At 37.8% G+C, this 20,807-nt stretch overlaps 1 protein-coding gene and 1 pseudogene across 2 annotated transcripts in view; one reads left to right on the top strand and one right to left on the bottom strand.

Moving 5' to 3' along the window:
• The window catches only part of TNRC6C (trinucleotide repeat containing adaptor 6C), a 153,393-nt gene that overhangs the window by 13,798 nt on the left and 118,788 nt on the right, over positions 1–20,807 (top strand). The window lies entirely within an intron of this gene.
• LOC112920615 (large ribosomal subunit protein uL6-like) lies at positions 303–1,175 on the bottom strand (annotated as a pseudogene).

Raw genomic sequence — 20,807 nt, 5'->3', positions numbered from 1 at the left:
AGGCATGGAGTGTTGTAAACCCTTGCAGACTTATATGGTAAGAAGACTCGGATACTTGCTTTGGAATACACATATTATCTTTTGTCATGTGGCTCTCTGCTTGGAGGGATAACAATCTTGCTTTTTTTTTTTTTTTTTTTTAAATACTTCTAAATGGTTTACTTGCCAAATAGTTGCAACGGATTATTGGTTTAAGAAACGGCCCAAATCAATACAGCCTTTACTGCATCTTTAAAATATCACAAATAAGACTGACAAATCATCTGGCATCTTGCTGTTTCTGTAACTGGGCAACTTAGATCTCATTCATCAGCCTGCTGAACTGTTCCTTTTTCAGAAAAATAGGTAACATCCAAAAATTTTCTGGTAACATTGTTTTTAACTGTTTGGTTTGCTGAATTGAGGCAGCTGAGTTTGATACAAGTTCAATGTCATTTCCTTCAAGAACTAACTCATGTTTTGGGGCACCTGGGATCGCTCGGTCGGTTAAGTGTCCAACTCTTGAATTCATTTCATGTCATGATCTCAGGATCATGGAATTTGAGCCCCATGCTGGACTCTGTGCTCAGTGGGGAGTCTGCTCAAGATTTTCCCTCTCCTTCTTTCTTTGTCCCCCTCGCCTAGTGCCCGCTTGCCCTCTTTCTCTCTCTCTCTCTCAAAATAAATAAGTCTTAAAAAAATAATTAACTCATCTTTTTGGGATTGAGATACTAGACAAGCAACACCTGAACTCTCCCGACCCCCCGTGGATGTATTTTTCACCCAAGAAATTTTGATTTCAAGAAGAGAACTATTCTTCTGAATAACAATGTTGATAGGAAAATGAGCATACATGGACCTCATCTGGTAACAGACACCCAGTAAATTACCCTTGATCATGTTCTGTACATGACTATAGATAGTATGGACAATAGCCAGCTCTTTTCTATTTCTGCCATTTGTCAACTCAGAGCCTCTTTTTTTCCAAGGAGACTGGGTTCTACATTGATATGATTGAAGTCCCGCTGCAGGGTTCCTCTGGGGCCCTTGACAATAACAGTACATCCCTTTAGAGTGATGTTGACATTTTCTGGAATGTTGACAGTCTGATTGCCAAGAATGGTCTTCATTCTCATAATAGATATGGCAAAGAGCAACAATTTTGCTTCTTTGATTTCACAGTTTTCTGAAAAGATATGTTAAATGACTGATATAGGGAGGCATATGAGTAGAAGAAAAAAATAGGCATGTAGAGGTAAGGATCTTGTTTTAGTAACATGGGCAGTTTAAGGATATTATCATTTTAGTAGACATTATATACGTATATGTCAGTAAGCCTGACATCCATATTTATGTATTGTAATGTCTACTTATATGGAGATTAGGTCTCTTAATATCATTATCTTTAATGCTTCACAGATATGACACGTTATCATGTGATAACATTTATTTCACATCTCCAGCTTATGGAGTGCTTGAATTGGCTCTGTCCTTGCTAGATCAATTCTAAATGTCCTAACACCTAACTTAACAGGAATCTCCTTTATGAAAACCTCTCTGACTTCACTCAGGGAAACTTTCTCTTCTTTATTGAGAGTCACACCTTTAGTAATTCAGCCCTGTGACTTTAAATACCACACATGCTCTGAAGACTCCTAAATTTTATATCACTGGCCTAGACTGCTCCCCAGACACAGTATTTGCATACCCAGTTGCCTTGCCACATCTCCATGTGACTGTTGCATGAGAATCACCACCTCAGATGTCCAGGACTGAACTCCTGCTCTTGCCCCTATGTTCACTGCACTTGGACTCCTCCCTATATCCAGCAGCACTTCCCTCCTTTTAGTTGCTCCAGTCAAAAGTTGTCTGTATGTACAGTCCATAAGAAATTAAACAAGAAATTTGTGAGTAACTGTGGGTCAAAGAAGAGATCACAAGGGAAAGTCAGAACATATTTTGAACTGAATTAAAAATAAGAAACAGAACATAACTAAAATTCATGTGGTTCAGCCAAACTATACTAAGAGGAAAATTTATAGCTTTAAATGTCTATATTAGAAAAGGAGAAAGATCTCAAATAAAAAATTAAGCTTTCACCTTATGAATCCAGAGAGTAAAAAGCAAACAAAAGGAAGGAAACAAAGGTCAGAGTGGAAGTCAATGGAGTAGACACAGAAAAATAGTACAGAAGATCAATGAAACCAAAGCTGCTTAATTGAAAAGATCAACAAAATTGACAAGCCTGTGGCTAGATTGACTGAGAAAAATAGGGAAGATACAAATTACTAAAATCAAGAATGAAAGAGGGGACATGAGTAATGATCTTGCAGAAATGAAATAGGTGCTATGAATAACTTTATGTTAATAAATTAGATGGCTTAGATGAAATGACACAGTCCTAAAAATGGACAAATCACCGAAACTGATTTTTTTTTTAAGATTTTTCTATTTATTCATGAGAGAGAGAGGCAGAGACATAGGCAGAGGGAGAAGCAGGCTCCATGCAGGGAGCTTGATATTAGGACTTGATATCGGGACTCCAGGATTATGCCCTGGGTTGAAGGCAGGTGCCAAACTGCTGAGCCACCCAGGCATCCCTTAAAAGAATGAAAAATCTGAATGGGCATATAACAAGACAATAATCACAAATCTTTTTTTTTTTTTTAAGATTTTAATTATTTGTGAGGGAGAAAGCACAAGCAGGAGAAGAGTCAGAGGGAGAGGGAGAAGCAGGCTTCCCCACTGAGCAGGGAGCCCAGTGTGGGATCACATCCTGAGCCAAAGGCAGACACCTAACAAACTGAGCCACCCAGGTGCCCCTACAAATCTTTTTTAAAGTAAAAAATCCCTACACCTGATGTGGGTGGGGCAGGAACTCCTAATCTGAGATAGAGAGTTGCATGTTCTACCAACTGAGCCAGCCAGGCACCCCAGTAATTACAAATCTTGCCATAAAGAGAAGCCCAGGTCATCTTGGCTTCACTGGTAAATTCTGTCAAACATAAAGAACTAATACCAAATGTTTCCAGAAACTAAAGGAGGAGGAAATGCTTCCTTACAGATTCTTTGAGGCCAGTATTGCTGTGGTACCAAAGTCAGAGACATCACAAAAAAATAAAACTACAGCCAAATATCTTTTATGAATGTAAACACAAAAATCTTTAGCCAAATATTAGGAAGCCAAGTTCAGGAACATATAAAAATGACCATGACCAGGGATATTGGTATCTAGGTGGCTGAGTCAGTTGAGAATCTGACTCTTGGTCTCAGCTCAGGTCTTGATTCAGGGTCATGAGTTCAAGCCCCATTTTAGGCTTCACACTGGGCATGAAGCCTACTTAAAAAAAAGAAAAGAAAAAAACTATAAAGCTAAAGCATTTAGGACAGTTTGATATCAGCATATGGACAGACATATTGACAGATGGAACATAATTGAGTGTTCAGAAATAAACTTTTACATTTATGGTGAACTGAATTTTGACACAGTGCAAGACATTTCAATGGGGAAAAGATAGTCTTCTTTTAAGATTTTATAGTATCTCTGCACCCAACATGGAGCCCGAACTCAGTGACCACAAGATCAATAGCTACGTGCTCCACCCTCTGAGCCAACCAGATGTCCCAAAATAGTCTCTCTCTCTGTCTCTCTAAGAGAGAGAACAAACAAGCAAAGATGGGAGGGGGTGACAGAGGGCAAGGGAGAATCAGGCTCCCCACTGATCAAGGAGTCCAATGTGGGGCTCAGCCCAGGACCCCAGGATCATGACCTGAGCCGAAAGCTGACACTTAACCATCTGAGCCACCCAGGCGCTCCCCCCAAGGTAGTCTTTTCAATAAATGTTTTGGGAAAGTTGGAATTCATATCCCAAAAAGAAAAAAAAAGTGATTTTTATCTCCCATCATACACAAAAATAAACTCAAAATGGATCATAGGCTTAAATCTAAACTAAAACTGTGGGGGATCCCTGGGTGGCTCAGCAGTTTAGCACCTGCCTTCAGCCTGGGGTATGATCCTGGGGTCCTGGGATCGAGTCCCATGTTGGGCTCCCTACATGGAGCCTGCTTCTCCCTCTGCCTGCGTCTCTGCCTCTCTCTCTCTCTGTGTCTCTATGAATGAATGAATGAGTGAATGAATAAATAAATAAATAAATATAAAAAACCTAAAACTGTGTAACTGTTAGAAAAAAACGTAGGAGAAAATCCTCATAATCTTTGGTAAGACAGGGTTCATAGATACAACACCAAAACCATGATTCATAAAAGACTTGGTAAATGAAATTTCATCAAAATTAAAAACTTGGTACTTCAAAGGACACCATTAAGAACAAGAAAAGACAATCCACAGACTGGAAGAAATTATTTGCGGGCAGCCCGGGTGGCTCAGTGGTTTAGTGCCACCTTCAGCCCAGGGTGTGATCCTGGGATCCTGGGATCGAGTCCCATGTTGGGCTCCCTGCATGGAGCCTGCTTCTCCCTCTGCCTGTGTCTCTGCCCCCACCCTCTCATGAATAAATAAATAAAATCTTAAAAAAAAAAAAAAGGTTTCACTTAAAGAAAAAACTTTGCAAATCATATAGCTGATAAAGAATTTGTGTTCAGAATACATAGAACAACTCTTGTAAGTCAGTAAGACAAAGTAATTAAAAAATGGACAAAGGATTTCAATAGACATTTCACCAAAGAAGATACACAAATTGCTAATAAGCACATAAGATACTCAACATGGTTAGTCATTCAGGAAATGAAAATTAAAACCAGGAGCTAATCATGTTATATGGTTACAATTGAAAAGAATGGTTACAATTGAAAAGAAAGGTGACAATAAAGATGTGGAGAAATGGGAATCCTCATGCATTGATGGTGCGAATTGCTTGGTATTAGGTGCTTTGGAAATCAGTTTGGCAGTTTCTTAAAAAATTAAACATAAATTTACCATGTGGCCTAGCAGTTCCTCTCCTATGTATCTGTACAACACAGATAGAGCAGTATGGATAAAACCATCCCTTCACACAAGAACGTGACTGTGAGTTTTCCTCATAAGGGCCAAGTAAGTGGAAACAACCCAAGACCATCAACTGGTAAATGGATATTGGAAATGCGGATAGCCATACGATGGACTATTATTCAGCAATAAAAAGAAAGAAGTTCTGTGGATGAACCTCAACATCATACTAAGTGAAAACAGCTGTGTTTCATTTATATGATATTCCCACAAAGTGTAAAACCACAGGATCCACAAGTAATTAGTAGTTATCTGGAGCTAAGGGGAAGGAGGAGGATTGGCTACAGACTGGATCTTGATGGGCAATGGAAAGGTTCAAAACCTGGATCATGGTTCTTATGGCTACACAGCTCCTCAAACATACTGACTTGTTAGAGGAGAAGCTGCCCTCTTATCTGAAGGCTTTGTTGCACATCGAATGTGCATACGTACCTCAGACACTCTTCATTTAATTTTTTATTAAAAATAGGATTGGTTTCTTTCTTTCTTTTTTTTTTTTTTTAAGATTTATTTATTTATTTATTCAGAGAGAGAGAGAGAGAGAGAGAGGCAGAGAGAGAAGCAGGCCCCATGCAGGGAGCCTGACGTGGAACTCTATCCCAGGTCTCCAGGATCACACCCCAGGCTGCAGGCAGCGCTAAACCGCTGCGCCACCGGGGCTGCCCAATAGGATTGGTTTCTGTGTTGTTTTGCTTAGTTTTATTGGATTTATATTACCATTGCTATTTAATATTCTCTGTAGTCAAGGTGGCAATGGGTTAGCAACAGCAATACTATTAACCAGCATATTTTGTGTGCCTGCTGTGTTTTCAAGAATAAGTCTTAATTATTAAAAATTTAAACTATTTAAAATTCATAAGTCTGTGGGGTTTATAGAGGAGAAAACTGAGATCTAAAGAGGAAGTGTGACTTGCCTAAAATCAGATAATCCTGGGTTCAAACTCAAGTCTTAGAGAAAACTAGTTTTATGCCTTTTGGCATAGATAAAAAGACCAAAGGGAAAGACAACTATAGGTCACTGAGCAAACATTTTGTTTTTTTTGTTTGTTTTTTGTTTTTTTCAAACATTTAAAAAATTAATCTTGCCAGGGCACCTGGGTGGCTCAGTGGTTGAGCCTTTGGCTCAGGGCATAATCCTGGGGTCCTGGGATTGAGTTCTGCATCAGGCTCCCTGCAGGAGGCTGCTTCTCTCTCTGCTTCTTTCTCTGTGTGTCTCATGAATAAGTAAAATCTTTTAAAAAGAATTAGTCTTGCCAGTAATCAGAGAAAAGCAAATTAAAGAAACCAGATTCGGGGGTGGGGGGAGGGGAACATATTCAGTTGGCAGTATTTAATTACAGTCCTAAGGAGGATGAGAAAAGAAATTCTTCCACTCTTGCTGCTAGTAAGAAGGTGGCAGTGAAAATGGTAGTACACATCAAGATTGAACTACATTGGTCCCCATGACCGTATCTGTTGAGATTCAGTTTTAAAGTATTTTGGTGGGAGTGGGATGAGGAGCAAAATGAAAAACCGAGTGACTACCAGAAAGACAGCAGTAGAGGGAATGGGGATGCCTCCCTTATGATTTTGCCTATGAAGGAGGCTACACATAACTGTTAAAAAAATATTTGTCATTCTTATAGAAGGGTGATTATCTCCTAGATATTATTTAATCAAACCTTTCCTATTGAGAGTAAAATATATTCTTTTGGAAATACATAAAAGCATTGCGGTTAAGAGTTCATACACAAATAAGGTTTCAGTACAGAAGTAGGAGTCAGCATATAGTTGCCATCTTTTATTTTAGTCTTGCCACATAAGATGATCAAATAAAAACCACCACCATTCATTCTTATCATTATAAAAGAAAAGACATTCCCATGCAAAGAATTACAAAGGACGCTATCTTAGAGGAGAGCCTTGTAGCTTAAGTGAATATAACTTTATGAAAAGTTTACCTGACATCGTCCCTTTTTTCCCCTCATTCTGTGGAGTTACCTTGAGTGTGTGTATATGCACACGCGCATGCACACATGTGATGGGTATACATATGTCAAAATTGATTGAATGGTATACTTTAAAGATGTGTAGTTTACTATTCTCATTAACTGATAACCAGCGTTTGGGGACCACAGATATAAGTGTGGTCTTGAGAATTATCTAGACAATTCTTTTTAAAAAAAAATTTTTTTTTTAGATTTTATTTATTTATTAATGTGAGACACACGGAGAGGGAGAGAGAGAGAGACAGAGACACAGGCAGAGGGAGAAGCAGGCTCCATGCAGGGAGCCTGATGTGGGACTCGAATCCCAGGTCTCCAGGACCATGCCCCAGGCCGCAGGCGGCACTAAACCGCTGCGCCACCAGGGCTGCCCTATCTAGACAATTCTGGGCTAGGTTTCCTGGAATGCCACTTATAAGATGGGTAACTTTGGGTTTATTTTTTAATTTCTCTGAGCCTTTGTTTTCTTATTTGGAATATGTAAATAATAATAATGCCTACTACAGGGTTATTATATGGATTAAATGAGATAGTTCATGAATTGGTACTTGTTGGCACATGTTATCTTGTCTATTCAGCTTGCAGAGTCTATTCCTCACCGTCACATATTTGCACTATCATTATCTATTTGTGTGTGTAATACTTGTAGTTTCGGAGGAGTGATTCAACTGTAGAGAGTGGTATTATTTTAATCCTACCACAGACATGACCATAGTAATCACTTTGGTATGATTTGTAAGGTGTGTGGATTGGGAAGAGTCTTTTATTCTGAAAACTCCACATATGCTGGCATGTAAAATTATTGTGTGAGTAAAGACCTGGGGTAGAGATTGAATTTGTTTTCAGTATAGACTATTAGGATTTGTTCTTATGATGATCATATTGTCATCTCAGTTTAATTTACTGTATTTCATACAAAGAAGCTCCAGTCAGGGTTCCAGAAATGCTTATAAATAGGCCTCCTGTGGCATTTAATTATCATAATATGTAAAGCTTTATTCAGTAAGGTCAGATACTTAAGAAATACATAGTCAGTCACTAAACATATAAAGCTTAGTTTTTCCCTTCGTGTTAAAGGTATGTTAAAAAGAAAAAAATAGAATGTTTAACATGTTGCTACTTGGCATACATATTGTATGAATTCTTATATGGCAGATGATTCTGGTTGGTATCTATCTTATGGTATTTATTTATTTTTTAAAGGACTGATTCTTTCTTTCTTTTCTTTTTTTTTTTTTTAATTTATGATAGTCACACAGAGAGAGAGAGGCAGAGACACAGGCAGAGGGAGAAGCAGGCTCCATGCACTGGGAGCCCAACGTGGGATTCGATCCCAGGTCTCCAGGATCGCGCCCTGGGCCAAAGGCAAGCGCTAAACCGCTGTGCCACCCAGGGATCCCTATCTTATGGTATTTAGACACACAGATTTTCTTCTATTAGATTATAAACTCCTTGAAGGCAAGATTCAATGTTTAATTTTTTCATCTTTTATAAAAGTTAGCTTATTGACTTTAATATATGCACTTAGTAAATATTGCTTGGTTGATTGAACAACTAAATCTTCATATGTGTTAGAGTACTGACTTCTAATGGTGCCAATTCTTTCTCCAAAGTTTGATGAGATTCCTGGTGATAAGGAAAGTAAGCAGTAATATGCCCTTTTTCACTAATATCTTTCCTAGGTATATAATTTCTATAATTAAAGCTTTAAAATGAAAAGCAACTCTGTGACTCAAAATAGTAGATATTCATGACCTGGTATATAACAGAAAGACAACTCTTTTAGGTCAAAAGGAAATAGCAATTATTGAGACTTAGCTCTGTGCTAGATCTTAATTTTTTAGATAGTCACAGACCCTTTGAGAATCCAGAAAACCTACATAAAACAGAAATTTTAATTATAAAAGAATTTATCTCCGAGAAGTTTTTCCTTTTCAGATAATGTTAATAAAAATGAATTCTTTCATATTTTGATATTTACTGTGTGAATTTTCTGAGAACTGTAATGAGGAAAAGCTATCCTCTTTATGAAGCTCGCATAATTATGATACCAAAAGCATGAAAATGATAGCAACAAAGCTTACTTTAAATTTCTGTCACATAAGTAAATCTGAGAATTTAAAAAAAAGATTTTATTTATTTATTAGAGCCAGGGGTGTGAGTGTGTGAGTGAGCAGGGGGAGGGGCAAAGGGAGAGGGAGAAGCAGACTCCCCACTGAGCAGGGAGCCCAACATGGGGCTCCATCCCAGGACCTTAAGATCATGACCTGAGCCAAGGGCAGACACTAACAACTGAGCCACCCAGGTGCTCCTAAATCTGAGAATCTTAAATAATTTACCAGCAAATATAATTTACAGTATTAGTATTACTTCTTTAAAATCTCTTTCTAAAGTTAATTTGAGATAAATGGAGCAGCATATTAAATCAGCAGAGTGGTAAGACTAAGTAAGAGTTACCTTGGCAATTCAAGAACTCTTATGATCTGGCTAACAGTCGTAGATCAAGTAAGACCAAGGAAGAGTTACCTTGGGGATACAAGATCTCGAACATTCCACTGTATTAGTAGATCAAGTAAGAAAACTCCTAAGATTAGCCTATTTGCTACCGGGAAAGTTACTGAGTAAAATCTAGTATTTTTTGAGGCTTCTGCTTCTCGCTGAGTGAGACCAGTTGTGTCAGACCAACATTGCTGCCAAGAACTAAAAACGATGTAGGCCATAAAAAGCAAATCTTGGATGGTGTTAGAAGTTACCAGGGCATTCAAGACTTTAAGGGGCTAAGATTCCCAAAAGCAGGGAGGTCTAAAGAAGCAGGATAAACATTTAGTGCCACATGACCCCTCAGGAGCATTTGCTAACTCAAAAGCTGTGACTGAAAAGCTGAACAGAAAACACATTGAGAAGCTAAGCAGAGTGTTCAGCAGACTTATGAGGCTGGGGGTGCATAAAAACTGGAGTTCAGGAATGACTGAGGAGGAGGGATCCTATGGTGAACATCCCAGACTTTTGGTTGGCGACCCCCTCCCAAGTAAATTTTACTCTAGGGATGATGATAAACATAAGGATGATAATCCAGCTTTCACAAAAACTAAAACTTAGTTTTTAATTGCCTGAAATAGTTTAAAATTATTCACCTCTATTCTTTTTTTTTTTCCACCTCTATTCTTTAAATGCCTGTAGAGGCAAAAGTAAATCCTCTCCAGAGGAAGATAACATTACCCAGAATCTTAGGTTATCTCCACAAATTATCACACACAATAACATTCCGTCAAAAACCAGGCATAATAAGAAGACTGAAAATCAAGGGAAAAGATAGGCAACAAGGACACTCACAAAAGATCCAGGTAGTAGGGTTATTAGTCTTGAACTTTAAGATAACATTGATTAGTATTCTCAAAATATTAAATGACAAATGGAGAGCTTCAGCAGAAAACTGGAAACTATGAAAAACATTGAGTATAAATTTTAGAATTGAAAAGTACAGTAACAGAAGGGTTTCATAGCAGATTAATCACTGTTGAAAAGAGCATTAGTGAACTGGAAGATATATCAGAAGAAAATATCCATGCTGGAGCACAGACGCAAAAAGTTGAAAAAGGAAATGAAAAGAAAGAAAAGCACATTAGAGACAAATGGGACACTATTAAAAGTCTAAAAATACTTATAATTGGAGTCTCAGAAGGAGAGGAGAAAGATCAGAAGCAATATTTAAAGAGAGAATAGCTGGAAATCTTCCAAAACTGATGAAAGCTATTAAGCTACAGATTTAAGAATCACTGTGGACCTGGGTACCTGTGTGGCTCAGTCAGTTAAGCATCGGCCTTGGCTCAGGTCATGATCTCAAGGTCCTGGGACCAAGCCCCAAGTTCAGCATCCTGTTCAGCAGGGAATCTGCTTCTTCCTCCACCCCTCCTCCATGCCTCTACATTCTCTCTCTGTGTGTCTCTCTTTTACTCTCAACTAAATAAAAATAAAATCTTTTTAAAAAATTACTGTGGACCTAAGCAGAAGAAAAATAAAAGGGGCGCCTGGTATCTCAGTCAGTTAAGCATTTGACTCTTGATTTCAGCTCAGGTTATGATCTTAGGGTTGTGGGATTGAGCCCCACACGTTGGGGCTCTGCACTCAGTGTGCGGAGTCTGCTTATCTCTCTCCCTCTGCCTCTCCCCCTTCTTTGTCTGTTTCTAAAATAAATAAGTAAAATCTTTAAAAAATAAAAATAAAATAGAAGGGGGAGAGAAGGAAAGAAAGAAAAAAGAAAAGCAAAGAAAAAGGGAAAATTGCTAAAACTCAAGGATTCTTAAATTAGCCAAAAGGAAAGAAACAGACATTACCTTCAAGTGAGCAACTAACGCTTGACTTTGCAGAGGAAATAGAAATCTAAAGACAGTGGAACCAAATCTTCAAAGTGTTGTTAGAAAATAACTGCCAACCTAGAAATTTATATCAAGTAAAAATGAAGGTAGAATAAAGACATTTTCAGAATTCATCACCAACAGATTCACACTAAAGAAACTGTAAAGAGCGTTCTTAAGGTAGGTGGAAAATTATCCTAGATAGAAGTAGGAGATGCAGGAAAGAAGTGAAGAACAGTGAAAAGAGTAAATGGTGAATAAACCTGAAGTTATATTAACTGTATAAAACAGTAAGAATAATAAATGACAGTAGTAGTACAAAAAGCAGAAAGAGGCTAATTATAGTTTAAATATCCTAAGGTCCTTCTAATTTATATTTAAAAAGACTATTAGGGACTTCTGGGTGGCTCAGCGGTTGAGTGTTTGCCTTTGGCTTAGGGCATGATCCCGGGGTCCTGGGATTGAGTCCTGCATCCGGCTTCCTGCAGGGAGTCTGCTTCTCCTTCTGCCTGTGTCTCAGCCTCTCTCTGTGTGTCTCCTATGAATAAATAAATAAAATCTTAAAAAAAAAAAAAAAGACTATTGAGGGGCACCTGGGTGGCAGTTGGTCAAGCATCTGATTCTTGGTTTTGGCTCAGATCATGATCTCGGGGTCATGAGATTGAACCTTGCATCAGGCTCTGTGCTCAGCAGAGAGTCTGCTTGAGATTCTTTCTTCTTCTCCCCCTGCCCCTCCTGCTCATAAATGTGCACACTCTCTCTTAAAAAAAATAAAAATAAAAAAGACTAGTGAGTCCGGGATATAAGTATAATACCTAAGGCAGCCTTTCTCTACCGTGTTCAGAGAGAGAATCATGTCCTGAATGCCCAAAGACAGGGATTGGCAAACTTCTGCCTGTTTTAATAAATAATGTCTTATTGGAACACAGCTATGCCCATTATTTTATGTATTGTCTATAGCTGCTTTCATGCTATAGCATCTGAGCTGAGTAACTACAGTGGAGACTGTAGCCCACAAAGCTCAAAATATTTATTATCTAGCTCTTTTTTAAAAATTTTTTGTTTATTTATTCATAAGAGACACAGAGAGAGGCAGAGACACAGGCAGAGGGAGAAGCAGGCTCCATGCAGGGAGCCTGATGTGGGACTCGATCCTGGGTCTCCAGGATCACGCCCCTAGGCCGAAGGCAGCACTAAACCGCTGAGCCACTGGGGCTGCCCTGTCTAGCTCTTAATAGAAAAAGTTTGCTAACTTCTGTGCTAAAGAATCCTTTGTAGCTAATGAATTAACTTTTTTGCATCTATCATCTTTGGAAAAATTGACAGAAGGGCCACTCAGATTATTTTCTGTAAGACAGTTCCTCATGGAACGTTAGTTGAGAAAAGCTACTCTAGGGTAGCCACAAAAGGATAGAAAGAGAATTTATAGCTACCATGTTAATAGAGAAGAAGAGGGGAAATGGAAAATAAAAAATACTTACTGTCCAAAAGAAGATAAAAAACGGGGAGGAAAACCAAACATAGATAAGCGAGACAAGTACAAAATAAGTAGTAAGATGGTCAACTTATTAGGCAAAGTAGATTTCCAGGCAAAACAGAGTCAAAGAAGTGAAGAAGGAAATTTCGTAATGAAAAATGAGTCAGTCCACAAAGAAATTTGTATGCACATAATTATATAGCTTCAAAATGCAAAAATAAAAAATCAATAGAATCAAAAGGAGAAAAAGATAAGTTAGTTATTGCTATTTCTTCCGTTAAGACACACATTAGGAAGAGTAGGGTATTTGTTTATTTAACATTGTATAGATTCTCAGACCAACTTTCCATATCATACTTAATGGTAAAACCCTAAAAGGAGTCTCTCACTATTATTATACCTAATAACCCACTGTGAAATTTCTGCTTTCCATTGTAGCAACTTTGAGCCTGCTGGAGTTTAGAGCTCTTATTTTCCAAGTGGGGGGAATACTTCTACCAGAGGATATAGGATAGTTCAGTTGAATTGGAATATGAAGCTGCCACCCATTTGGGACTCTTTTTGCCACTGAACCAGAAGAGTCACTTTACTGCCTGGAGCGCTTGATCCTCATTATTAAGGGGAAATAGGGGTGCTGCTACACAATGGGGGCTAGGAAAACTGTTAATTCAGAGTTCTCTAGAGTGTCTCTCAGTAAGTGTGCACTATATTAAAGAGTAATGAAAAACTGCAGTATCCCCAAAAGGCAGGTCTGATGAGTCAGATCCTTTAAGAATGAGGTTTACAGTTATCCTGTCACATTGAGAACCCTGATTACCTGAAGTTTTGATTGAAGACAAAGGAAATAGGGGCTTGAAAATGGAGAAAGTAAATTATAGACACCATCTGTGACCTCATGACCTCATGTATAGAAATGAGAATTGTAGTGATTTAGCATATTTTTTCTTGGTTACATCTGTATGTTTAACTTTTATTTTTCTTCTTCCCCTTATTTTATATAGAAATTCTTGTGAGTTAATTTGACAACTTAGTCTTTTTTTTTGACAACTTAGTCTTTAGAGGGCAGGGTATTTAATGGTGCTTTACAGAATTTAAGAAGTAATATGGGGCATCTGAGGCTCAGTTGGTTAAATGTCTAACTCTTAATCTCAGCTCAGGTCTTGATCTCAGGCTTGTGAGTTCAAGCCCTGTGTAGAGCCTACTTAAAAAGAAAAAAAAAAAAAAAAGGTAATATAGCCAGTGACAGATAACAATGGCTGTTAGGACTGTGACTCCTTATTTTGGGGAGAAGATGAGAGCATCATCATTTATAGCAAGATAGCTGCATGCTATTAGGTGGAAACAGTTCTGTGGTGATTTATACAAACAAGTTCAGATGTGTGTAGAGGACATATATGGAAGCTAAGCTAAGTAGCCAAAAGGATAGACTGTTAGGGCACTGGAGAGACAATGTAAAGAAAAAGAGAGGAACAAAGAGGGCATCTGGTTCAGGTGTGTGGGTTTTTTTGCAAGGGGGTGGTGGTTTGTTTTGTGGGGTTTTTTGGTGCAACAGTCAGCAAATTAGCATCTGGGAATCCTGGTAGTTCTTCGCTTAGTCACACTTACAGAGCAGTTTTGGTCCACTTGTACCTTTGGGAAGATTATCTGCCACCTAGTAGGGCCCTCCTGTGGATAATCTCTGTCCTGAGCCCTCTGTTAGATCTTTTTGCTACTGATCACCTGTGTGTTCTCTGGCATCCACACCCTTTCTAGTCCATGAGGAGAGAGCTCTGTTTCTAACTTCTTAGCCCATTATTCATATACCCTCAGCCTAGAGATAGATTTCTGCATTTGCTTCTTCTGGACCCCATAAAGACCTTTTTTACTCCTCTTAAAAGTTAGTCAACTTATACTAGTTAATAGATCTTTCCATTAAACCCACCCTGTTCAAATTACTGGTGTGGTTTCTGACTCCAACTATCCCTGACTGCTATAAGACTCATTAACATTATCTAGTCTGAACCAACATTGCCGTCTAAGTTCCTGAGAGTTAAATAAGATAAGTGTGTTAACAAATTACCACAAACCTAGTGGCTTTAAGAACTACCAGTGTTTATAGTTCTGCAGGCCACAAGTTCTGGCATGGCATGACTGGGGTCTCTACTCAGGATCTCGCAGGCCGAACTCTAGGTGTCAGCCAAGCCATGTTCTCCTGGGGAGGCTCTGGGGAACAAATCTGCTTCCAGAATCATTCTTGTTGTAGCAGAATTTAGTCCCTTATAGTTGTAGGACTGAGGCCCTTGCTTTCTTGGTAGCTGTCAGTAGGGGTATGCTCTTAGCTCTGAGAGGCTGCTGTGTTCCTCGCCAGGTGCCCTTCACTTCAAACCAGCAACTGTGTGTTCAGTCCTTCTCATACTTTGAACTTCTGACTTCCTCTCTCTCTGACCTCTAAACCTAAACCCAAACCTATGATTAACTCAGGCCCACCTGGATATCTTAAGGTCAACTGATGTGAGACTTTAATTTACATCTGCAAAATCCCTTCACAACAGTGCTTACATTCATTCATGATTGAATAACTGGCAGAAAATCTGTGTACAGTAGGAGCCAAAATCTTATCTTGGCAGGGGTGGGTGGGTCTTAGAATTGTGCCTAGCACAATATGGAATAGGAATAAAAAGATGAAAAGATGGTTGTTTACAGATTGTATACCCAGGAAATGTAAGATAATCAGCTGGAAAGTTATTTGATGTAATAGCGACAGATTAGTAACCTGTCTAGACACCTACCATCAGTAGCCAAGTAGGCCATCCATAGAATGTTTGAGCCCATTTATCCTATACAACAATAAAATAAAAAATAGCTAGAAATGAGCTTAATATATGTAAGACATGTGAAGAAAGTGACAATTTCATTGAAAGAGGAAAGATTTTCTCAAGTAGGAAAATTAAATCCTACAGAGCTTTCAGATCTATTAATTTATAGGTTTAAAGCAATTCTTTTTTTTTTTTTTCCTTAAGATTTTATTTTTAAGTAATCTCTACAGCCAGCCTGGGGCTTGGACTTACAACCCCGAGATCAAGAGTCAGATACTCCACTGACTAAGCTAGCTAGGCATCCATAAAGAAATTCTAACTTTTAAAAACTACATATTGGGGCTCCTGGGTGGCTCGGTCAGTTGAGCCTTAGGCTCAGATCATGAGGTCCTGGGATTGAGCCTCATGTCGGGCTGTCTGCTTGACGAGGAGCCTACTTCTCCCTCTTCCTCTGTTTGCCACTCCCCCTGCTTGTATGCTCTCTCTGTGTTAAATTAATAAATAAAATCTTTAAATAAATAAAAATAAAAATTATATATTTTCTTTTTGAAACATGACAAAATGATTGTAAATTTCATCTAAAAGAATAAAAGCATAGTTGAGTAATTTCTTTTAATATTTTTTAATTTTATAAGTAATCTCTATACCCAACCTGAGACTCAGACTTACAACACTGAAAGAGTCATATGTTCCACTGGCTAAGCCAGCCAGGTGTCCTGAGCAACTTAAAAAAAAAAAAAAAAGGGTAATAAGGAAAACTAGTGGTAGCAGATAACCAAAATTTTATGGAACTAAAATAACTAAAATAGTGTGGCCCTGGCAGAAACACCCAGTTATTAATGGAGTAGAATGGTCTTCAGGGCCATCTGTTATATGTGACTTTGATACATAAAGAGTCAGTGTTACAAATGAGTAGAGTAAGGAGGGGCCATTTAGTCCTGGGGCACTAAGTGATGCCCGGGTACTCTGTTAGCTATTCAATTCATAAAGAAAGCAAGGTAAATCCTAATGTCTACTACTGTACACCTACATAAAATTTAAGTAAGGCATCATCTGTATAAAAAAAAAACGAGAAATCTAGAAAAGAAAACAGCAAATTTAGGGAATGTTTCTGGATTAAAAGTAAAGTCTCATGACAGTTTTTGTGGGATTTTATGGGAATTTAAAACTTCTGAATGTCAAAAATAATTAAAAGGCAAACCAAAAATGGTAGAAATATTTATAGCAACATGATAAATGGTTAATCATTTGATATGTAGAAACTCTTAAAAATTGGTAAGGAGAAAGCCTACTACAAACTCAAGAGATAGATCAGAAGATACAAACAGTCATTTTACAGGGCACCTAGGTGGCTCAGTTGGTTTAGCATCTGACTCTTGATCTCAGCTCTGATCTTGATCTCAGGGTTGAGAGTTCAAGCCCCAAATTGGTCTCCACATTGGGTGTGGAGCCTACTTAAAAAAATAAAGAAACCTCACAAAAAAACGAACAGTCAATTCACAGAAAATAAAGTTCATGCAGGTTAACAAATATAATCAAGTATAATCAAGGAATTATAAATTAAGGCCAATGAGATACTTTTTCTATCGAATTAGTAAAGATTAAAAATTATAATACTCTGTGCTTGTGAGAGTGTTTTGAAATAAGCACTCTTACAGTCAGCTAATAAAAGTACAGATTATTAAAATACTTTTGGATAGCAGTTTGGTTATAAGTATTGAAATCTTTAATTATACCCTTTTGTTTTAGTAAGTCTGCTTCTGGAAATCTCTCTGAGACAATAATCACAAATAGGGAACAAACTAGAATAATCACAAATAAGAACAAACTACGCAAAAGGGGATTAGTGATGAAAATAGTATAAAATGGAAACTCTTAAACAACAGGGGAATTGTTAAGAAAATTATGGTTTATCTACACAATGAAGGCATTATGTTGTTAAAAATTATATTTGCGAAGCTTTTTTAGTGTGAGAATACCTTGTTAAAAATGAAAATAGCAGAATACAAAATTTTATACAAAGGATCATTTCAGCCATATCCTTTCTTTTAAGTTTTGAAAATTCTCTAAAGTGAACTCAGATTACTGAGAGTATAAATTAAGATGGTGGTCAGCTGTACACCAAGGCACTATGCTAATTAGCAGTATTACCACCTGTGTACTCCTCATCACATCTTTCCAACATTAGAATTTCTTCTCTACACTTTCCCATCTGTGAATTTATTCTTACAGATTGCTCATGAGTGATAATGGTTCCTTGGTTAAAAACTTACAGCTCCCTCCCGTTTTCTCTTTTGAGTGTATTTATTTAGAGTCCGAAAGGGTTCAGTTATAATTAGCATCTTTTCCACTAGTGGGTGCTACTCTACTATCTGTATTCTTAAGACTGTAGAAGCTTAATCGGTGGGATATGAAACTATACCAGTGTTAGGTGTCATCTGTTTGGGTGCAGTATGTTTAAATCTATTTTGTGGTACATGTGCCTATAAATAAATAACAGTTAAAGAGAAACCTTTTATACTTTAACCCGAGAGATACAAGGTATATACATTTAAAATATAAAAGCCACATTCTGGATGGTCTTCATTTCAAGTATCATGTATTTACTACAGTTTTTTAAAATATAAGCTCTATGAAGGCAGGACACAAAATTGTCTGGCACATAGTACACTTTCAGTAAACATAAGCTGAATAAAAGAAGAAATTGCCATGTGCTGGAAATGTACAATTATAAAGTGTTAGGATAGAGACCTCAGCATATCTCCATTTCTTAGGATTTGTGTCATTTAGTACATTTTATTCTTTGTTGCCTTAAAGCAGTTGTTCTCAACAGGAGTGGTACTAACCCCTTTGAGGGGCATTTAGAAATATGGAAATGTGGTTAGGGTATCACATGATCAGGATCAGCAACAAGGACATTTAATGGGTAGGAAGAGCCACGGTTCCTGGATGTTCTGTAGTGCCTGGACCAGTCCCATACAGTAAAGACTGATACTGCCTGCAGCCTTCATGAGTTAGATATCCGTCTGTATATATAGGTTAGTGAAAAACTAGTTTATTTTAGTGTAGAACCTATTTTACATGTATATGCAGTTTTTTTGTACTATTATAATAATATGCATTGAATTTCCCGGGAAACCAACTCTCATGTAAGTTGAGGAAAGACTGTACTTTGTCTGGAACATTCTCAGGAGTTACTTGTGTCATTTTGGAAATCTATCACTGATGTTACTCATGGTATTTGAGTTGCAATGCCAATTTTCTTTTTTCTTTTCTTTTTCTTTTTTCTTTTCTTTCTTTCTTTCTTTTTCTGTCTTTCTTTTTCTTTCTTTCTTTCTTTCCTTTCTTCTTTCTTTTTTAAGATTTTTTTTTTATTCATGAGAGACACACAGAGAGGCAGAGGGAGAAGCAGGCTCCACACAGGGAACCCGACGTGGGACTCGATCCCGGTCTCCAGGATCACACCCTGGGCTTCAGGTGGCGCTAAACAGCTGTGCCACCAGGGCTGCCCCCAATTTTATTTTCTTTGCAATACTTATCACAAACTGAAATTACCTTATTTACTTGTTTTTTTTTATTGATTTATCTACTAAAGTATAAGCTCCTTAATAAATAAGGGTCTTACATCTCTTGTTCGCTGGATATCCTTATACCTAAAACAGAGTGGCATACTATGGCTGGTAATTAATCAGTAATTGATGCATGCATAATGACCAGATGTTTGAATGACCATCTCATCCGTCTGAGCCTGACCTTTAAATGCTGATGTTCCCTAAGCCTCTGTCCCAGGGCTTCTTTTCTGTTTATTCTAACCTTTCCCTACTGACCTCAACTATGGGCATGGCTTTAATTTATATCTCTGCATCGACATCTCTGTAGATTTTTCTCCAGCTGAATCTTTCCTCTGAATCCAGAATTACATATCTAGCTGCCAGCTTCCTTCCCAGTTCAGTGCTCAAGCATCTCAAAGTCAGCATGCCCTTCTCAAGTGTTTATCTCAGCAAATGACGCCATCATCTACTTAGTCATACTGGTGGGAAGCCTAAGGGTTGTTGTTGATGCCTCCCTCTCCCTTATGCCCATTTGTACTTAACCACCAAGTCCCGTTCATTCTGTCTCCTAAATAATTTTCAAACCCTGCTTTCCATCCTCAAATCCTCTATTGCTCCTAAAATCTAAAGTACCAAATCCAAGCTCTCTTAGACTGACAGCAGGAGCCTACTCATTGTTTTCTACTTGTCCACTCCTAGCTTCTTAAATTCCATTCTCTGTAGTAGCCAGAATTGTGCTAGCCATTTCTTCATTGCTCCTATACTTTAAGCCCACTGATCATCTTGCTGTTTCTCAAATATGCCACGTTACTTCACACTGTAGATTGTCTGTCATGTTGTTTCCTTTGCTGTGGCAGCTGGTTATCCTTCAGAACTTAGCTCACTTCCATTGGAGACCTGTCATGCTCTCCTGACTCAGTCAAGATGCTTCCCCATCATGTGCTCTCGTAGCACCCTGTATTTGGCAAATTTTTTTTTTAATATATTTGGCAAATTGTAATGAATGTGTTATAAAGGTAGCTGTCTGTCTTTCCCATAGAATTGGATTTTTTAAAAAATTCATGATATATAAGTATGGCCTCAATATACTTAATTGTATTATCATGATAAAGAATGGCCTAATATCAACTATAATTTGTCTTCAAAAATTTTTAAAATAAATCTATGTGTTTTTTTTAAGATTTTTTAAAATTTTATTTACTTATGAGAGATACAGAGCAAGAGAGAGGCAGAGACACAGGCAGAGAGAGAAGCAGGCTCCATGCAAGGAGCCTGATGTGGGACTCAATCCCGGATCTCCAAGATCACATCCTGGGCTGCAGGCAGCGCTAAACCGCTGCACCACCGGGACTGCCCTGTCTTCAAAATTTAATTGGTTTTTAGCCAGTAATTTTATAGGGTAGATAATTTTATTTGTTTTTTTCAGGGCATACTATATTTCATTTGTTCTAAGAAGCATTTTTCTCACTTTCAACATCTCTGAAATTGACATGCATCTTATAGATAATAGCATATTTAATTGGCATCATTTTCTTATGCATCTTATCTGATGCATAAAATAATGGTGCATCCTGTATTTAAAATCATCTTAGATTAGATAGTATTTGGTATTTTTTTTAACAAATTCATTGTGGAAGATTTACTGAGAACCTTGTGATGC

This window comes from Vulpes vulpes, chromosome 2 (assembly GCF_048418805.1).
Source record: "Vulpes vulpes isolate BD-2025 chromosome 2, VulVul3, whole genome shotgun sequence".
NCBI classification, from domain to species: Eukaryota; Metazoa; Chordata; class Mammalia; order Carnivora; family Canidae; genus Vulpes; species Vulpes vulpes.
The sequence above is the reverse complement of the archived record's forward strand: the minus strand, read 5'-3'. Positions and strand labels throughout refer to the sequence as shown.